The sequence below is a fragment of the Helianthus annuus genome, chromosome 3 (genome assembly GCF_002127325.2).
Source record: "Helianthus annuus cultivar XRQ/B chromosome 3, HanXRQr2.0-SUNRISE, whole genome shotgun sequence".
Taxonomy (NCBI): domain Eukaryota; kingdom Viridiplantae; phylum Streptophyta; class Magnoliopsida; order Asterales; family Asteraceae; genus Helianthus; species Helianthus annuus.
This window is the reverse complement of record NC_035435.2, coordinates 87,806,339-87,817,694: the sequence shown is the minus strand read 5'-3', so window position 1 is coordinate 87,817,694 and position 11,356 is coordinate 87,806,339.

Genomic DNA, 11,356 nt, shown 5'->3' with positions numbered 1-11,356 from the left:
GCTGAGCTCCTAACTAGCCCGCGCAGGGTATGTGTGGTTGAAGGCTCTTGTTCAGAATGCTAAGTGTTGAATGTGTTGTTTTCTCTTGTTGAGACCTCGCGCGCGGTCAATGCATAAGGAGTATGGTCAGACTGCGCGAGGTTGGTTATAAGCAAGTTGATGAATAAGGAGTTTGGTCCTGCGCGACCTAGATGAAGGTCTGCGCGGCTTTTTTGGTACCATACCCCTTCAAGTTCATTGCGTTTTAGAGAAAACACTTTCTTTTGTGTTTTTAGGCGATTGCGCTTTAGAATAAAGATATTTTATGTGTTTTTTGGTCGATTACGTTTTAGAAAAACACATTTTAAGTGTTTTTTAGTCCATTGCGTTTTAGGTAAAACACATTCAGTCCATTGCGTTTTAGAAAGAACACTTTCTTTTGTGTTTTTAGGCCATTGAGTTTTAGAAACAAGACATTTCTTTGTGTTTTATGGCCATTGCGTTTTAGAAAAACACATTTTTATGTGTTTTCAGTCCATTGCATTTTAGAAAGAACACTTTCTTTTGTATTTTTAGGCTATTGCGTTTTATGAAAAAAGACATTTTTATGTGTGTTTTGGTCCATTGCGTTTTATAAAAACACATTTTGAAGTGTTTTTACTCCATTGCGTTTTAGTAAAACACATTTTATGTGTTTTCAGTCCATTGCGTTTTAGAAAGAACACTTTCTTTTGTATTTTTAGGCCATTTTGTTTTAGAAATAAGACATTTCTTTGTGTTTTATGGCCATTGCGTTTTAGAAATAAGACATTTCTTTGTGTTCTTGGTGCATTGCGTTATAGAAAAAGTCATTTTTTACGCTTTTTTTCCATTGCGTTTTACGCAACCGGGTTTTCGATTTTTTTTCGAAAATATAGCAATAGTATACTCGTTTTAAAGATAAAAAACACTCGTTTTTTGGTGCAATTTTTATAAAAAAAATAATGTTGTATGAAAAAGTGGGGGGGAGGGGGAATTGGAGGAGATTGAAACTATTGTCCTGGAATGACTAGAGTGCTCTTACACAAACTCACGCGCCTCTTTTTTTTTCTCTTCAGTTTCACTCATTTAATCTTAGCCCTTCATTAAATCAAATCAATTGATGGTCAAAATTATTTCCTAGTATTCCTAGCAAAAAAAAAACTTCCTATTATATACTAACCATATGAAAGTTTCCCTAGAATAAAAAAAAAATAATTGAGCGTATCATGCATTGAATAGAGTAATATTATATATCTTTTAACACACTTTGTGGACTTCTTTATTAATCTATAGTATAATAATTACCACACGTGTTGTTATTTTTAGGGGAGTGGGGTGGTCATCACTCATCATTCACAACATCCAATCAAGTTCTGCCATGTCTTCAACCATTATTCTATCACTCACAAGCTTTTTTTAGTGGTGGTGGTCATCACTAGTGATGGAATTCCATCACTCACAACTTTTTTTTTATTTTTTTCTTAAATTTAGAAATTAACAATAAAACACTAAAATTATAAATTTCATTAAAATGAAAACATACTAGTTCAATTAAACATACTAGAAATATTTTAGACTGCAATTTAAAAAAAAAAATTAATAAAGAAACTCTACTCCTCATCCGACTCATGAAATTCCAAACCTAAAGAACCTACTAGTTCGATTAAATCGTATCTCAACCGAAAGTGAGTTTCTTCATCACGCAAGTCTTGTTGGATATTTTCTGGAACGTGAACTTGTGTAGGAGGATCTGACACCCAATCTGGAGATATTGCACGTCCGTCTTCTTTGATTAGCATATTGTGTAATATGATATATGCATATAGGGGTGCAAACGAGCCGAGACGAGCCCGAGCTCGACTAGGCTCGAGCTTGAGCTCGTTTAACATATGAAAGCTCGAGCTCGAGCTCGGCTCGAAGGTAATTTTTCAAGCTTGAGCTCGGCTCGGGCTCGACTCGCTTTGTATTTATTTATTAATTTTTATTAATTATAATTATTGTTATACATATAATTTAGTTATTTATTATATTTATATAAATGGTAAATTAAATATATGTTTAATATATTAATAAAAAATATATAAAAAGAAAGCTCGTTAAGGCTTGCGAGCCGACTCGAGCTCGATAAGCGAAGCTCGGGCTCGGGCTCTTTTACTAAACGAGCTTGTTTTTAGGCTCGAGCTTTTTTTTCGAGCCGAGCTCGAGTAGCTGGCGAGTAGCTCGGCTCGTTTGCACCCCTACACGCATATAATATGCTATGTATTGATTTCTTGTTCATCGCACGAACCGGTCGGCTTAGTATGCCCCATCTACCTTTTAAAACACCAAAAGCTCTCTCAACATCTTTTCTTTCCAATTCTTGCAACTTTTTGAACACGATTTCTTTAGCCTCGACAGGAAATGAAGGAGCTTTCACAAAAACAGACCAAGATGGGTAGATACCATCCACAAGAAGAAAGCCTCGTCTGTAATATCATCTATTAACATAAAATGGACAGAAGGGTGCGGTACCATCCGTTACGGTTTGGAACAATGGCGACGTGTGCAAAACATTAATGTCGCTGTTTGAACCTGGAACACCGAAATATGAATGCAAAAACCATAAATCATTCGACGTCACCGTTTCAAGTATGATTGTTGGTCTTTTGATGTCACCCCTAACATACGCCCCTCGTGTCACACCCCAACCAATGGCGGAAACATCGGGATGAGACGAAGTGTGAAGATTGCTAGAGTCATCATAACGCTATTTGTGACAATATTTAATAAACCGATTTCATTTCATAATTCTTTTGTCAACATTACAAAGAAATCAAATAACATCAAGTTCAAAGGAAATACAATACAACATAATCAACATTGATACAACGATTAAACCTAAACGTCTATATGTGTATCTAGGCATCAACGCTACTTCATTTCATAGCATCATCGTCCTCAACCTGTAACATGTTTAAAATAAAGTTCAATGCAAAAGCAAAGGCGAGTATACAAGTTTGATACGTACATAGCAAAAGATAAGTTTGAACAATTCCTCATAGCAAGCATGTGATTCAAGATAAACATTTAAACATGGCATGTGTCTAACATATCAAACCAAGAAAACGCAATATGCTCATGACATAACCGATGATAAAGGGCGGGTCGTTAATCCTATAGCGCTACATATGTCACGGTTTGGCTCGTACGAAGTTAATGATAAGTTCAACACATAAGAATCACCCAAGTTTAAAGTATCAAGCCATCACGTATACAAGCATGTTATAGGAATGTTCATGTGTTTAAGCAAAATGTTCATATGTAAGTTTGTTGATAGATAAAACATGTTACACCCCAAAAGTGATAAAAGTAAAAGGGGAATACGAGTATACTCACCAAGTTTGCATATGTTTTCCGATTATCCAATGTGACAAAGTTGCCGAGGTTGGAAGGTTGAATGCGTAAGGGTTTAAGTTCAAGCATGTTTAGAGTCGAGATTTGGAATGAAAGTGACATGAAAATATTATATCAAAATATTCATCTTCACACATAACACTTGTATGACACTTGGTAACCTCATGGGTTATAATGATTTTATGAGTTGAACACCCATAAGAATCATAACAAGGTTTAGGTCCTTAGATGATAACCTACTACTTTGACAAATGAATATGATTTCAACATCAAAGATTCGAGTGTACATAGATAGTATGTAGGTCGTATATTATACACATATTATTAAGTCCAAATGTTCAAGTATTCAAGTAAGAGGTAGAAGATTACATCTTCATTTAGGTACCTCAAGTTGAGTCATGGGTGTCATGGATGGGGTAGGAAGACAAGGCTTCCATTTAGGTACCCCTTTGATGTTCACCACTACACTTGATGTAAAAACAACCAAGGAGGGTCATGAACTAAGGTCTTTACATGTTTGTAAAGTAAACTAACTAATAGAAATCATCAAATCATGTGAGGATTGTATGTTTGGACAACCCAAGTTGTTCCATAATCACTCATGTATCAAAGACTATGTTTGACATGATTTGTGGGTTGAAACCCTAGACAAAACACCAAGTTTATGAGGTTTAATCCTCTGATTTCAAATGTCTCAACCTTGTTTTTAAGCTTAACCAACCATGGGATAAGTTGTAAGCATTAGGACATAGGCATGAGATGTGTTAGACACAAGTTGCATAGGTTTAAACAAGTTTTGAAGAACATAAAAATCAAACAGAAAGTTTATGGACTATTTCGGGGCATTTCCAGGTCTGATTTCTCCAAGGAGAAGTCTAGGAATCGAACCCCATGATTATCCAAGCAAGTAGGAAAAAGAATTAAGTGAATCGGATAAGAATTGAGTGAGTTATGCTCATTTTCGTGAAGGGGTGTCAATCTGCTCGAACCTTTGCTTTCAGCTACGGTTTGGAGGATGTTTTGAGAGTTTTTATTGTTGCAAAAGTGGCAGGGAGGCTGGTTATAAGTGGTATTTATAGGGGGAAGGATTAGGGTTTAAATGGGTTGGGCTTTGGAAGTGTTTAGAAGGGGTTACACCTTGAAACTAGCCCAGAAAACCCAACTATATGGGGCTGAATTTTGCTGAATTGGGGCTGCCATATTTCTTTATTTTTTTTATTTTTTAAAACATTATAATGAGTAATTTTGTTAATTAAGTTGTGTAATAATATGCAACAATGTTTCCCCTAACTTGTAACAAGGTGAAATATGAAATAAAACATGATTTAACTAGGTAAAAAGTGTAATGTACAAGTATGTAACATGTTTGTAAGTGACAAGTATATGTCACATATTAGATGATTAACCGTTGTATAAATAAGCATATTATTAGGGGTTTTTAGGTACCAACAATATAAGGACAAGCATGGACATGCATCGTGAATAAGTATAAGTATGAATTACAAATAAGGATTCGATGTACAATGAATTCGAACGTATGAACATGTATGAATATGTAGATGGTGAATTTGAAGAAATACGAATTTTATTTATGATCCAAGTCTCGGATTTTACAACGAAAAGACGACTACAATAATACAAGATTTCCAAAAATAGCATTACAAGGCGAGCTTTCTAATTATGGAAAGTATGAAAAAGCAGGGCGTTACACCTCGCAACTCTCTTGGACAATTTTTCCACTCGATATGTGTACAATTGATGCTACCGAGCATCACTAGAAAATGCCATCTAGCCTCATGTGCGGCGTAAATACGTGAGATGTCGTGTCTCGTCGGTTTACGTAAAAACTCTTTACCATACAATTTAATGACCGCGTTGCAAAAAAATTGCAGACATTCATGGGAAGTTCTGGAAGCCATAGCTAGGTATTCATCAAATTGATCGGGAGGGTTACCTGTCGCTAGTTGGCAAATGGCGGATGTGCATTTTTGTATCGCCGTGAAACTTGGTTTGCCCCTCGTATCGTAACCTTCTTGAAACCATTCTTCGCTTGCTTCGATGTCTCCAACAATCTTTAAAAATAATTCTTTTGGTAAACGAAACCGACCTCTAAATGTTTTGGCATTGTAGACCGGATTCTCCACAAAATAATCATTCATTAACACTTCGTTGGCATGTATATGATCACGATCTACCACCTTCTTCTTTGGGCGGGACGAACTTGATTCAAGTTCGTTATACACCAACACAAAATATGTAAGCATCTCATTGTCAAAAGACGACTGGGTATTGCTATCGCTGTCTATCGGAAACGTCGAATCCGTAGGAAAATCCATTTGGGAAAGATGTAGAATGTGTGATATGTGTTTGTGTTTTGGTGCGGGTGAAATGGTTAAAAATGGAGAAGTATATATAAAAGGTTTAAAGGTTTTTTTTAATTAAATGTTACCGTTAAAAAACTGTCCAAAAAGCCAAACGGTCAAATTTCACACAAATACAATGCGTGAAGTTTTCCACGTGTTTTAAGTTCAACGCGTCATATTTCTAGGTGACGGCGGTGTGCATTTTGCCATCACGAGTGATGGTGGTCCATCACGGATCCACCCCCCGTCCCCTTAGACCATGTGTAGTCATAAGGCCTTATGGAGCCCCATAGTGGGGGGTTATATGATAAGTGACAATTATGTAAGAGAGGGGGTTATATAACTTGAGTGTGTAGTGGGGTTATACCCCTTTAGTTATACATATATATATATATATATGTATGTATATATACGTGTGTGAGAGAAACACAGGTATGGCTCCCGTGAAAATTTTCATCAGGAGGAGGGAAAGGCCGCACATGGCGCCGTAATGGTGTTCACCAGCGCCATGGGGCGCTATGGGAGGGGATGACGTGATATACTGCCCCATTACAGAGGGTCTTATAAGTTGCAAATGATTATGGGTACAACATATTGGAAACTTGAATGGTTGGGTATTCATGATGGTCAGGTAAAATTTTTATTTATTAAAATTCGGTTCAATAGTGAATTAATTAGACAAGTTAATCAATAAATGAGTACGGGTGTGAGTGTCTTGAGAGCACTTGTGCAATTTTTCTTACCCAACTTCAAGTCAATACTTCTACTTATAGAACAAGGAGATCCATGCATATGCGCCAAATGGCGGACATGCACATAGAAGTTGGACAAGTGGCATGCCAAGAATGCACGCACGATAAGTGGCGTAGCATGTGTGATAAGTGGCGAGGTGAGTGTACATGTATCACCCGATCCATGTACTCGTTTCTCATTTAATACCCACAATAATTTTATTAATTAAAATAAATAATTATGTTATTAATAATAAGTATTAATAATATAAACCCGCTCACGATCATAAATAGAATTATGATCCCTTTCGCATATTGTTCGTAATTACCAGTTAAACCAGTTAAGTGTCGTTGCCCACCGTGTAACTATTACGGGTCATAGCTCGGTCGACTGTGTTAATTAATCAAACCGGTCCATTTTTTTCCAACAGTCTCCCACTTGGACAATTTTCGATTAAGTTCTTTAATGCTGACAGCCAAAGGCGCTCTAGCTACACATGGTTGTCCCCAACTAGTTATGATACTTTCAAGTTATTAACTAAAACATCTTGTTGCAAGACAATGAGCTTATGGTAATCATTGTCACATATCCATTCCGCATAAGACATCAATTGAACAATGGGACATGTATCAGATTCAATATCACATGGTGTCCAATCATTAATGTTCACATTTCAAGAATTAAAGGGGTCCAATCAAACAGACAGTAAGTTTATGTAAGGCCCTACACTTAACCAATTTGAATAAACGAGGGCGCCCCAATGTCTAACTGTTACGTATAATGTAAGAGTACAGAATCCCATCTTGACTACACACAACTCCCATTGAACTTCTGAACTACTCCCAACCAATGCTTTTATGACTAGCAGTTACTCGACAACGGTTGACATTGATCAAATAATAGTCTTTAGTAAACAAAAGTTCTAGTATGTATCTCAGGTCAGCGGATACTAAATAAGTATACCAAAATCAAAGTATCTTATGACTAAGATCCATGAAGATGATTTGATGTGAGTTACATCCAACGTCATTCATAATGAGGTATGTGAGTTTGGAAGTCAACTTCTTGAGTCCAAAGTCAGAATAATCTTAATTCAGAGTTGTTCCCATGAGTCTGACCGACTATGGATAATGAAGAATACAAAATTCATGGATTAAACGTATTAAAATCGAACACAGTTGTAGGATTCAAATCTTGTATTTAACTACGCTTCGTTGAGGAACCGGTTGAATCATGGATCGAGAAATCAAAACCCTCAAGCGTAGCAGAATACCTATCGTTCGAGTTCATTGGAACTCACGCCGTGGCCCAGAGTTTACCTGGGAACGGGAAGACCAGATGATGCGCAGGTGTCCCCAGTTGTTTGCAAATAACACTTCCAGCACTGAGGCCACAACTGAATTTTGGGACGAAATTCCAAACTAACAGGGTGATGATGTGACACCCCGTGAAAACATTTTAACACACTAGCTCGTCAGTGGCTGCACGCTAAATTTCGGGACAAAATTTCTTGAAACTTGGGGATAATGTGACACTTCGGTTCTTCCTACATGTTTCGTATTGAGTTGTGATTAAGTATAGTCAATTATGTGAAATTAATGAAAGAAATTATAATATAATTGTCACTAAAACATTTATGCACCTATGTGTGATTGTGAATTATTTGAAGTGGTTATTTTAGTTGAGCATAGCCGCACACCCCATTCATTCCATGCAGTGTCCCTTTTTCGCACACTCTTTTTGTCTTGGGCCACCAAACAGTAAATCAATTCAGGCCCCAACAATAGCCCACGAAAAACCCTAGAGACACAACACACTTGTTGATGTGTGCGGCATCTTTGGAACAATATAAATGCCCCCTTAGCCGACATAGGAGAATGTTTTGAGCAACAATCATTGGGCATCAATCCCCAAAACATTCCCTCTCTCTCTCCTCATCCATTTCCTCTCTCTAAAACCCTATAGCATCTCTTTCTTTTTGGGAAGTTTGACGACAAGGATAACATCAAAGATCAGCAGCAATCATACCCTCTTTTTCCCTCCGTTGAAGCATCATCTTCCTCTTTCGTTCTCGCACAACCTTGCATCACGAATCACAGGTTAGTAATTTAGTTGTTTGCACAATGGTTAAGCTTGCTTGATGAAATAAATGCTCAAATGGTTGTACATGATGAGTGATTTGAATAAAATAGGGAAACTTGGATAGATTAATATTTCGTATGATGACATTTCTGTGTGATGATGAAAGTTAGGCTTCTATGAACATTTTGGTAGAATCTGTATATGATAAAGTTGTATACTTGTTTGATGATATGTAAACCGCCGTGGAGAAGGCTTCCACCCAATATGTGGAGGAGACATTGGCATGAAATAGCATGGCTAAGCTTGTTTCAACAATGTGACGGTGTTTCCGTTCGGCTCGGCCATTTTGTTGTGGTGTATATGGGCAAGATAAACGGTGCATTGTTCCATTGGTTTCAAATAATTTTCGAACTTTGAGATTGGTAAACTCGGTTCCACCATCGGTTTGGAACACTTTGATTTTTCTTGAGAATTGGGTTTGAACAAAGGGAACAAAAATAGTTAGAGCTTCAAAAAAAATCACTTTTGGTTTTTAGTGGAAACAACCATGTAAATCGGGAGAAGTCGTCTATAAATATGACATAATAACGAAAATTATTAATAGATGTCACGGGAGATGGTCCCCATAAATCACAATGGACTAAATCGAGTGGTTCATTGGAACGTTTATCATTAGTATTAAAAGGTAGTTTCTTGGATTTAGCAAGTTCACAAGATGAGCAAACAACCGGTTTAGGTAATAAAGATGTAAATGACAAGCATCCATTATTTTTTAATGTAACAATAGTATCAAAATTCGCATGACCAAAACGAGAGTGCCAAAGTTCAAACGAGGCCTTAGGTGTCATAGATGACGAAATAAGGGCCTCATGATTATTATGTAGAACATAGAGACCGGCTTCACGGCATCCCCGAGCCAGAACCCGTTTGGTTTCCCGATCCTGAATATAAAAATAAGGGTGTGAGAATAGAACGTCAACAAGATTGTCTTCGGTTAACTTGCCAACCGAAAGAAGAGATTTAGTAATATTGGGAACAACCAAAATATTATCAAGTTTTAAATTACCACAAATTGTAGAACTACCTGTATGAGATACCGGTAGAGAGTGATCATTACCAAAATAAACATGACGATTACCTGTGGTAGGAGATGGATTCTTAACGCCACTCACGTTGGGAAGCATGTGATCGGAAGCACCGGTGTCACATGTCCAATCAGGAATATTAGGGGAGACCTGACAAGAAGCATGGAACGCGTGAGCCAACTGTTCGGGCGAAGAGTTGGATGGATTGGTAAAAGTGGATAGCTTGGGACATTGAGAGGCATAGTGGCCTTGTTCACGACATAACTGACATGTTGGTGGCCTACGGCCATGGTTGTTGTTCCGGTACGAGCCACGGCTGTTATTGGAACGACCACGGTTATATGGACTGTTTTGACGAGGGGGTCGGGTAGTAGCGGTTTGGGCAGTGAAAGCGATAGGTGTTGGGGATGAAGGGCCATGCAAGGAACGCACAAACATTTCATGATTCTCAGCTCTAATGAGGAAGTCATTGAAAGAAGGAGGGGGTTGCATGGCACGAACAGTTGTAGAGAATCCTTCAAAGGATGGACCGAGCCCGCAAAGAAACCAATGATTCCGGTCAAGCGGGTCAATAGGATGACCAATGGCATGCAACTGATCGCAAATGGCCTTAAACGATCGGCCATAATCAGCAACAGTCTTGTCCCATTTCTGAGTAAGTTGAAGGGAATCCCGAAGATTTTGCACCCGCTCAACCGAAGCATTGCAAAAGGCAGATTCAAGAGCGGTCCAGATGTCCTGGGCAGAAGAGAGGCCGATAATCACGGCTAAGGCTTCTTCTGTAAGCGTTGTAGTGAGAAGAATGATAGCCTTTTGATCTGCCACAAGCCATTCTTGAAGATCTGGGTTGTCAACGATTTTGTTATCAACAGTTTTGGTAGCGGAGGGGGCTGAGGCAGAACCATCGACATGGTTAAGCAGACCATGATAAGTTAAAATAGGTTGCATTTGTATTCTCCAGTAGAGGAAGTTCTGGGAAGTGAGTTTGATGGCAACAGCAGGAGTGAGGTTTGGGGAGGATTTTTGTTCAGGAAGCATGGTGGATGAAGAGGCCATGATAAGAGAGAGGAGGGAGGGAAAGGGCACATGAAGATCGGGTAGGAGAGAAGGGGAAGAGGAAGGTAAGGATAGGGGAAAGCTCAAAAGACTTGGCTTGATACCATGATAGAAAACAATTCAATGTATGATTGATGATTAGAATACAAAGAGAATAACCTATATAAAGAGCTATACAGGGACTAAATAATAAATCTAAATAACAATTAGGTACATAATTAAATATAAAAGTTGATTAGTTATTAGAGAGCTAGATGATCCCACAAATGATTGAATATGTTGATGATAAATAAAATGCTATGATTTACAGTAGTGTGTTGGTAACTTGACAAGGGTCTAGGATTCGTGAGAAAAAAGGTCTATAATCCAAGCTCATCACTGAATATAATTAAGGTGTATGAAATTCTGATGAATAATTGAAAAACATAATTAAGTAAATCTGTGCAATTATGTGGGATAATGAGGGGATGATAAATGTTAGGGGTGTTTTTAATAATTTACGGATAGAACTTGATGGATAAAATGATTGTTAATTGATTAATGCGAACATGAATTTATAGATCTGTGCATTTGGTTGCCTTGACTTTTATGAAACAAGAATGAATATTGTTGGATGTCTTGTACAACACACACTACAAACAGTAC